Source organism: Coregonus clupeaformis, unplaced genomic scaffold, assembly GCF_020615455.1.
Source record: "Coregonus clupeaformis isolate EN_2021a unplaced genomic scaffold, ASM2061545v1 scaf3540, whole genome shotgun sequence".
Taxonomy (NCBI): domain Eukaryota; kingdom Metazoa; phylum Chordata; class Actinopteri; order Salmoniformes; family Salmonidae; genus Coregonus; species Coregonus clupeaformis.
In genome coordinates, this window is record NW_025536994.1 from 2,242 (window position 1) to 13,043 (window position 10,802).

At 40.4% G+C, this 10,802-nt stretch overlaps 1 pseudogene; it reads left to right on the forward strand.

Moving 5' to 3' along the window:
• Positions 1 to 860: 860 nt before the first annotated feature.
• Positions 861 to 8,041, forward strand: LOC123490215 (annotated as a pseudogene).
• Positions 8,042 to 10,802: the final 2,761 nt, after the last annotated feature.

Genomic DNA, 10,802 nt, shown 5'->3' on the forward strand with positions numbered 1-10,802 from the left:
CCAAAGGAAAACAAACAGATTAAATATGGCTCCCAATCAGAGATAACGAGCCGACAGCTGACACTCGTTACCTCCGATTGGGAGTCACATGACTAACACATAGAAATACACCCAAAAGAATGAACAACCCTGGCTCAATATTCAGAGTCCCGGAGCCAGGGCGTTACACAATGACTGGAACGACCTGCAAAAGTCTCTGAAGCTGGAGACTCTTATCTCCTTCACTAACTTTAAGCATCAGTTGTCAGAGCAGCTTACCGATCACTGCACCTGTACACAGCCTTTCTGAAAATAGCCCACCCAACTACCTCATCCCCATATTGTTATTTATTTTGCTAATTTGCACCCCAGTATCTCTATTTGCACATTATTTCGCACTATGGCCTATTTATTGCCTTACCTCCATAACTTACTACATTTGCACACACTGTATATAGATTTTCTATTGTGTTATTGACTGTACGTTGTGTTTATCCCATATGTAACTCTGAGTTGTTGTTGTTTTTATCGCACTGCTTTGCTTTATCTTGGCCAGGTCGCAGTTGTAAATGAGAACTTTTTCTCAACTGGCTTACCTGGTTAAATAAAGGTTAAAAAAAATTTTTTTTTAAAGAATGGAAGATGGTGCTTCATGATGGTGCTTCTTTCGATGGAAAGATGGTGCTTCTTACCATTGTTAGTTCCGCCCTTGGGACACTGTCTAATGAATATAGTAAATATGTTAGTGTAACTGGCTATGTATTAACACATTTATGCTAAATATGCTAGATATACTGTACATACTATTATTATGTAGTGAGGTTAAATTGTTTCAACTGTATTGTAGTGTTCATCCACCCTGCTCCTGCCCCCTCTTCTAGGCCCGTATTGAGGAGCTGGAGGAGGAAATTGAGGCTGAGCGTGCTGCCAGGGCTAAGGTTGAGAAGCAGAGGGCCGATCTCTCCAGGGAACTTGAGGAGATCAGCGAGAGGCTGGAGGAGGCCGGAGGCGCCACTGCTGCTCAGATTGAGATGAACAAGAAGCGCGAGGCTGAGTTCCAGAAGCTGCGTCGTGATCTTGAAGAGTCCACCCTGCAGCACGAGGCCACAGCCGCCGCTCTGCGCAAGAAGCAGGCCGACAGTGTGGCTGAGCTCGGGGAGCAGATCGACAACCTGCAGCGCGTCAAGCAGAAGCTGGAGAAGGAGAAGAGTGAGTACAAGATGGAGATTGATGACCTCTCCAGCAACATGGAGGCTGTTGCCAAGGCTAAGGTGAGTAGTGATGTTTTGGTTAAGCAGTGTTGAGGAGGGTCAACTACATTACCATTCAAGTAAACTGAAGTTGACAGGAGTCGCATATGTTTCACTAACAGGGCAATCTGGAGAAGATGTGCCGTACTCTTGAGGACCAGCTGAGCGAGATCAAGACTAAGAATGATGAGAATGCTCGCCAGGTCAACGACATCAGCGGACAGAGGGCCAGACTCCTGACAGAAAATGGTACCATCAACAATGAACAACAAACCAATGTAGCACACTTCAGTAGTAAACAATAACATGTGTTTGGGCTGTAAATCCAGTCCACATAGTTTCTGCCCTACAATACCTCAAATACATTTTCAATCTTAGAGAACAGAGACCCCATTAACAGGAGGTCACTCTTTCCCTGCAGGTGAGTTTGGCCGTCAGCTGGAGGAGAAGGAAGCCCTGGTGTCTCAGCTTAACAGAGGAAAACAGGCCTTCACCCAGCAGGTGGAGGAACTGAAGAGGCAGATTGAGGAGGAGGTCAAGGTAAGGGACCCAAAATGGAAACCACCCACCACAATTTAGAGCTCTATATACATATAGACGGTGACTACGCCACCCTCAGAGACTTCTACTGCCATTTGTTTTACTCTCTATCTAATCTCTCTTTGTCTTTGTCTTTGTCTTTCTTTCTTTCTCAGGCTAAAAATGCACTGGCCCACGGTGTCCAGTCTGCCCGCCATGACTGTGACCTCCTGAGAGAGCAGTTTGAGGAGGAGCAGGAGGCCAAGGCAGAGCTGCAGCGCGGCATGTCTAAGGCCAACAGTGAGGTGGCTCAGTGGAGGACTAAGTATGAAACTGATGCCATCCAGCGCACAGAGGAGCTGGAGGAGGCCAAGTGAGTTGCACGCAGTTGCAAAAACTCAAATAAATGGTGTGGATGGTGAGGGTGATAGGGGGCTCTGAGAAAATGGTATGTCAATATGTAGTGCAACATTTGTTTCACAACAAATTGCTCACCATAACACCACCTTCTGTTGTCCAACAGGAAGAAACTGGCCCAGCGTCTGCAGGAGGCTGAGGAGACCATTGAGGCGACCAACTCAAAGTGCGCCTCCCTGGAAGACCAAGCAGAGACTGCAGGGAGAGGTGGAGGACCTCATGATTGACGTTGAGAGAGCCAACGCAATGGCCGCCAACCTTGACAAGAAGCAGAGGAACTTTGACAAGGTGAACATTTATAAACGTCACTCTAGGTGATATTTTCTGTCTGCTATTTGATCAGTTGTAGTATAATTGTAGCATATTTCTGAATCAAAACTCTCCATCAATGAGTTCTAATGAAAATCCCATGTATTTCCCTAGGTACTGGCAGAGTGGAAGCAGAAGTATGAGGAGGGTCAGGCTGAGCTGGAAGGAGCTCAGAAGGAGGCTCGCTCTATGAGCACTGAACTCTTCAAGATGAAGAACTCCTACGAGGAGGCTCTGGATCATCTGGAGACTCTGAAGAGAGAGAACAAGAACCTGCAACGTGAGCATTTGACAGCAGTTATATTTGACTGATGTTTGACTAGTGTTTGAAAATGGTATTAACTGTAATCATCAACATTATATCTAAATTACTATTAAACCGTCTCATGTAAAGTATAAAATATACTTTTTGGGAACATGTAATTGGTATTCCTTTGAACCACCCAAGGATGTGGGGGGCAATTAGATAAGCAAGACAGTATGAAGTGCTGTTAATTAATTAACTGTTATTATGATTCAATATAAACTTCAGTGCACTGGTGATATCCGCTGAAAATCTCCCAAGTCTAAACAGCTCCTATGTTTGTGTGTGCAGAAGAGATCTCTGACCTGACTGAGCAGATCGGAGAGACTGGCAAGAGCATCCATGAGCTGGAGAAGGCTAAGAAGACCGTGGAGACAGAGAAGTCTGAGATCCAGACCGCTCTGGAGGAGGCTGAGGTACAAACTACAGCTGTCTGATAGGAAAAGCAGTGTTACACTAGCCAATGCCAGCTACAGTCTAATGCTCCCCTTTATTGCTGTTTATTGTAGTCATTTATACAGTATGTAATTCCTTGTGTTATACACATCCAAATGTATTGAGCACAATTCACCTGACTGCTTCTCTTTGTCCAGGGCACACTGGAGCACGAGGAATCCAAGATTCTGCGTGTGCAGCTGGAGCTGAACCAGATCAAGGGTGAGGTGGACAGGAAGCTGGCTGAGAAGGACGAGGAGATGGAACAGATCAAGAGGAACAGCCAGAGGGTGGTTGACTCCATGCAGAGCACCCTGGACTCTGAGGTCAGGAGCAGGAATGACGCCCTGAGGGTGAAGAAGAAGATGGAGGGAGACCTGAATGAGATGGAGATCCAGCTGAGCCACGCCAACAGGCAGGCCGCTGAGGCCCAGAAACAGCTGAGGAACGTCCAGGGACAGCTCAAGGTAAAGGGACTGGGACATCAGGCTCAACAACCTGAACATGGGGAGGGATTTGTTTGTGAATCAGTAGAAAATAATAGAAAATAGGAATGGAATAGAGACTAATACACTGTAATACATTGTACACTCTTAGAAGTAAAGACTAATCCACTGTACACTCTTAGAAATAAAGACTAATACACTATACACTCTTTGAAGTAAAGACTAATCCACTGTACACTCTTAGAAGTAAAGACTAATACATTGTAGTACACTCTACACTCTTAGAAGTAATGACTAATACAATGTACACTCTTAGAAGTAAAGACTAATACACTGTGCACTCCTAGAAGTAAAGACGAATACATTGTAGTACACTGTACACTCTTAGAAGTAATGACTAATACAATGTACTCTCTTAGAAGTAAAGAATAATACACTGTACACTCCTAGAAGTAAAGACTAATACATTGTAGTACACTGTACACTCTTCGAAGTAAAGACTAATACACTGTAATACACTGTAATATACTATAATACACTGTAATACACTGAAATACCCTGTAATATACTATAATACACTGTAATACACCATAATACACTGTAATACACTGTAATATACTATAATACACTGTAATACACTGTAATACACTGTAATACACTGTAATATACTATAATACACTGTAATACACCATAATACTACTGTAATACACTGTAATACACTGTAATACACTGTACACTCTTAGAAGTAAAGGTGCCTGGAATAATCTTTTGGGTTGCTGCTCCTGTGGAACCTTTCTCGTTGAAAAAGTTTCAATGAGGATCCCCTCTGAAATGGCTATTCATAACTCCTGTCTAAAGTTTCAAACCGGAACCTTTTTGTGATGGGAGGGGTTATATTTTGAACCATTTTAATAATATATTGTAGAGGTGGCAGCCTATCAGATTGGAGGCGTGGCTTATTTTAGGATAATTTTTTCGTCAACTATTAGCATAAATGTAATTCCTGTTCATCACCTTCAGTTTAAAAACTGCAAATTAAAATGTTCCTTGAATATTTATGCAAATTACATATTCTAATTGAGTAATTTTAACTTTGTGATTTGCTCATGAGCAACTCATACACCTCCATTGGCCTCATTGAAGCTACAAAACTGTCAGTGTTCAATATTAACATGTGATGACAATACAACAGAACAGATGAACAGGAATTACATTTACTCTGACAGGTGGCCCAAAAAAATGTAAGCGTCTTAAACCACGCCCCTACTAAGCCATGCCTCCAGGAACCCGTTGCTACATCGAACCATTAAAGGTACCTCCAAGAACCCCTCAACTAACTGAAGGTGCAAATATGACTAGCAATGGTTCAATGAGAAACCCAAGGGGTTTCTTGAGGATCTCCAGGGTTCCTCGAGTCACCACTAATTCTAAGAGTGTATAAAGGAAGGAATATTGAGGAACATTTTTATTAACATTTCTCTCACCGATCGTATCGCTCTATTTCCACAAGTCCTAATGAACCTATGTAATTGTGATCCCCAGGATGCCCAATTGCACCTTGATGACGCTGTCCGCCTCTCAGAGGATATGAAGGAGCAGGCAGCCATGGTGGAGCGCAGAAACGGTCTGATGGTGGCTGAAATTGAGGAGCTGAGAGTTGCTCTGGAGCAGACAGAGAGAGGCCGCAAAGTGGCTGAGACTGAGCTGGTAGACGCCAGCGAGCGTGTCGGACTGCTGCACTCCCAGGTACGGGTCAAAAGCCATTTCTAATTAAACACATGGAATTCGGCAATGCTTGTTTTTAGATTTTCGTAATTTCTGAGTCAAACAAATGGCCTTGTTTCCTCCTTCAGAACACCAGCCTTCTGAACACCAAGAAGAAGCTGGAGACTGACCTGGTTCAGGTACAGGGAGAGGTGGACGACATCGTCCAGGAAGCCAGGAACGCAGAGGACAAGGCCAAGAAGGCCATCACTGACGTGAGTCGTTGAATTACATTAGCTAGATTGCCAATGGTAGCTGGGCTGATTAACCACAACAAATATCTCAGAGGGACATTATGGTTGGTGCCAGTTGATGCATAAATTGAACTAAGTACCATTCCAGGCGGCCATGATGGCTGAGGAGCTGAAGAAGGAGCAGGACACCAGCGCTCACCTGGAGAGGATGAAGAAGAACCTGGAGGTCACAGTCAAGGACCTGCAGCACCGCCTGGATGAGGCTGAGAATCTGGCCATGAAGGGAGGCAAGAAGCAGCTCCAGAAACTGGAGTCCAGGGTGAGTTAACAGCAGGGTGGATTGAAAGACAGACTGCTGGAAATGCATGTGATCATATAAAAAATAAGGTATTTCGGGGGAAATGCCCCCTTAAGGAAAATGTATATTTTCTGACAAAAAAAAGCTACTTTTGGTAAGATTTGAATATGGCATACTGGCAATTTTTTGGAAAATACATTTTTAATAAGTGCCCCCTGAAGATTAGTGTGTTAAAATACATTGTATACGTTTCATTATTACATTTTTGAGTAATTGACTCTTAAAAGCTAAAGTCTAGGTGTTTAAGCAGTAAGGCATGGAAAGCGCTGGATTTTTTTTTGTGACATAAAGTGTGTTCTGTTATAGGCAGAGGGCATAAGATTCCCTACACAGGGGCATTGTGTAAGACGATCTCTCTCAATAACCCACCTACATAAGGAAAAGTAGTTGTTTTCATTATAGACCCTCTAATTAAAATGGTAAAATTATATAGGAACAGACAACAATTGTGCCTCCTTGACTAGCAGAAGAATATACTTCTGTTTTTACAAAGATTTGTTACGTCTGATTTCACCACCTCACATAATTGCCTACCTTTATTTCTTCCACAAAGGTGCGTGAGCTCGAGACTGAGGTGGAGGCCGAGCAGAGAAGAGGTATAGACGCAGTCAAGGGAGTCCGCAAGTATGAGCGCAGAGTCAAGGAGCTCACTTACCAGGTAAGAAAATGTGCCTTCTTCACACACTAAAGCACACTGGTTTGTGTATTAAACTATGGGGTATTGATTCTTTGATCTTCTCCCACAGACTGAGGAGGATAAGAAGAACGTTGGCAGACTTCAGGACCTGGTAGATAAGCTGCAGTTGAAAGTGAAGGCCTACAAGAGGCAGGCTGAGGAAGCGGTGAGTCAAGTACTCTGAAAGCTTACATTCTCTCGTACACATTACAAAACTTCATGTCCAGACAGTTTAGTTGAAGTGTTGCTACTGCACATCAGTCAACAATGACTCAGTTGATAGTGCAAGTAATTGCTGAAGAAATGTATGCACAGTGACTCCTCTGCCTATGTGTTACCAATTTAAAAGAGAGGGGGTTGAATATTATTTATCTTTGTGCCGGGGGCTGGTCTAGTGGTAGTGCTGCCGCCCCTATATCACATATGTCCCTGGAGGCAGCAGTTTGATCCCTCTGTTCCACCACTCACTTTCTCTGCTATATCATCTATCTCCCTATATACATTGCTATCCTAAATATATCAATAAAAAAACTTTAAAAATAATATTAATTTGCTATCTGAAGCTTCAAACTTTGAATGCTGATGTTATGCTCTCCTCTCCTTTCCTCACCCAGGAGGAAGCAGCCAATAGCCACATGTCTAAGTTCAGGAAGGTTCAGAATGAGCTGGAGGAGGCTGAGGAGCGTGCTGACATCGCTGAGACTCAGGTCAACAAGCTCAGAGCCAAGACCCGCGACACTGGAAAGGTACAGGACTGCTGCTAAACGTACACTTGACTCAAATATGACCACATCAAGTTTCCATATATTTATCATGTTCATTATTAATAATGATCCATTATATTCTATCCAAGTCTATCCATATATTTATCATGTTCATTATTAATACTGATCCATTATATTCTATCCAAGTCTATCCATATATTTATCATGTTCATTATTAATACTGATCCATTATATTCTATCCAAGTCTATCCATATATTTATCATGTTCATTATTAATACTGATCCATTATATTCTATCCAAGTCTATCCATATATTTATCATGTTCATTATTAATACTGATCCATTATATTCTATCCAAGTCTGTCCATATATTTATCATGTTCATTATTAATACTGATCCATTATATTCTATCCAAGTCTATCCATATATTTATCATGTTCATTATTAATACTGATCCATTATATTCTATCCAAGTCTATCCATATATTTATCATGTTCATTATTAATACTGATCCATTATATTCTGTATTTCTTCTTACAGGGAAAAGAAGCTGCTGAATAAACAAGGCCAAAGTCTTATCAATTTCCTTTGTTGCATAAAATATGATTTTCATGGTGAAATGTTGAGCATTGATTAAAAACATGTTGGCCTACATAAACTTCCTTTGTGACTGTGGACTTATTACTCAGAAAACAGCTTTTTTCATACCATATAAATATTGTACTTTAATTAAAGGAGCAATATGGGATTCAAACAACAACAAAGCGGTCAATCCAACAGAGGGGTCACTTTTTAAGGTAAACATCTGAGGAACGAGGCTGGAGAAATGTAACCACTCTCAAATTCATGAACAGAGCTATGGATGCAAGGACTGACCATCCATAACATCAAAATGATAGTTTTAACCCTTTACACTCTGCGGCATTTACCTATATGGACACGCCAAAATTGAAATTGTTCTAAAATAAAACAAATTATGAGAAGCATATGCATAACCATGGTAGCAATTGAAAAAGAACACTTTGGAGATTGTCTGGAAATACTTAGAACAAAGTTTTCAGGGAATTTTGCCATGGATTATGCATACAATAATCTTGTGTGGAGAGACAACGTAAATATATTTACATTTAAGTCATTTAGCAGACACCTTTATCCAGAGCCACTTACAGTTAGTGAATACCGTTTATTTTAATTTAATTAAAAAAATTTATACTGGCCCCCCATGGGAATTCCACCCTAGCCTACAGACTTTTTTAACATCCCAATGAGATAAAGAAATCCCCATGTTCCTGGAAGAGAAAGTATACATGTCGTTAACATATAATCAACAATCCAAAGATAGTAATTACACACAAAACATCACACATATATCCCCAGTCCTATCTCATCAACAATCATTAACCCCAGCATCGATTTTAAAATGGATTGATACGTCGTGTCCTACTTTACCCCTAACATAATATTATAGGAGACTCCCATCAATCCTTAAAAGAAAACTCCCACTTAGAAGACACTAGATAATAACACATTTTATTAAGTTAACTACACCTTCCACTATAAACCTAGTAATTTAAACGTCGCAAACTGTTGCATTGATGTTTAAAAAAAAATATATAAACGTATTGTTTCATAATCCAAAACCCATAAAAATATGTCTACTTAATCCATCAGGCCAACAGCAACAACTACCTCCCATCGTTCAACGTACTATAAACAAACGATCGTTATCTGAAGTAATAAACAATCATCATAATTCACTGCTGTTTAAACAAACTATATAATGTCATAATAAAATGATCAATTATCAAATATCGTTCCTCATTCAACTATCGAGACATGTTCTTCATTAGTAAATCGTCTCCACAAAGCAATACTACCTAATAACATATTCTCATTCTCCTAAATATAAATAATTACTTCTATTAAACAATCCCATTCAACATCAAGTCAACCTGTCTCATCACCCAATTAACTTATTTTTTAAAACCCTCTACAATATCTATCATACTCTACCGCTAATTTCCCTTATAACGGTACCTCAACAGATGACAAATTATTTTATATTTATAGTAAAAACCAATAAAACATCCAATTCACCGATATGCAATTTTAATTACTATGTTATCCTATCCGACATGGATTGGTAGGACAACATCTTTCCTATAATGTTATCAATGAAACCAGTAATTCACATCAATAGCATCAATGTAAAAGATTTGCTTTCTGTCCCTCACTGGATTCGAACCAGGGACCCTCTGCACACATTGACAACATTCACCATCGAAGCACCGTTACCCGTCGCTCCATCAATGCCACACAAAGCATCTACTTCCAGTTCATAGAGCAAGTGACGTCACCCAACGAAAACCGCACTAGCTCTCACCGCTAACTAGCTAGCAATTTCCTGCCGATAATAATAATAATAATAATAATATGCCATTTAGCAGACGCTTTTATCCAAAGCGACTTACAGTCATAATATTCAACCTCCTATGACTTCCTACAAAATACGCGATCCTTGTACACCTAACTTAACCCATAATGTCCCTTATAGCGTTCTCACGTTTCAGCAAGCCCCAATCTTTATCACCCACAGACAAAAATGGAAATTCTTCCATTTTTACTAGCAGACCTAATAAAACACACTTTCAAACAGCATTCTGCATTTACCTCTATCATAGGGTTTAAAAACGAACTTAACAACATTAACCATCCTAAATTGCCGTAGTAACGTCATGTTTGGTTCAGTTGATCTATTACCATATAAGACATTCACTTCTCCATGCGTCGTAAACTATATCCTATTTCTCTTTTAATCAACTAAAATCATGCCACGCAATTAAACCATCACTCCGCCATTATCAGAATGAATGAGATCTATTAATCTATCCTTTCTAAGTAAACTACAAGTAACACCAAACACTTGCTGTAGTTTACCATCATATATTGAAATCATCCATTTATCACAATCCAATTTATCTATAGACATATTCCACCATTGTCACTCGTTTAATCTAGCAACACCTTATTCAATGACTAAAAAAATTACCACCACGTACTCTCCTCTCCATACCCGTTAACATTTTAGCAGATGCTCTTATTCCAAACGACATTATTATACTTATACTAGCCCCCCTTGGGAATCGAACACCCAACCCTGGCGTTGCAAGCACCGTGCTCTACCAACTGAGCTACAGAGGACCACAGATGAGCGTATAGTGCCTTTTTCTGATAATGTTATAATTGTAGCCTATTGCATTACTTTAGTTTAAAATATAAGTTTGTTTATTCAACAAATCTAGAACCCACTATAAATTGGTGCTATTCACCAGGCATAATAGCCAAAGCTCCTTGCATCCCCTAGTTCACGTAACGAAAATACATTATCATTCTACAATTCACCAACTATTTGCATACATTACT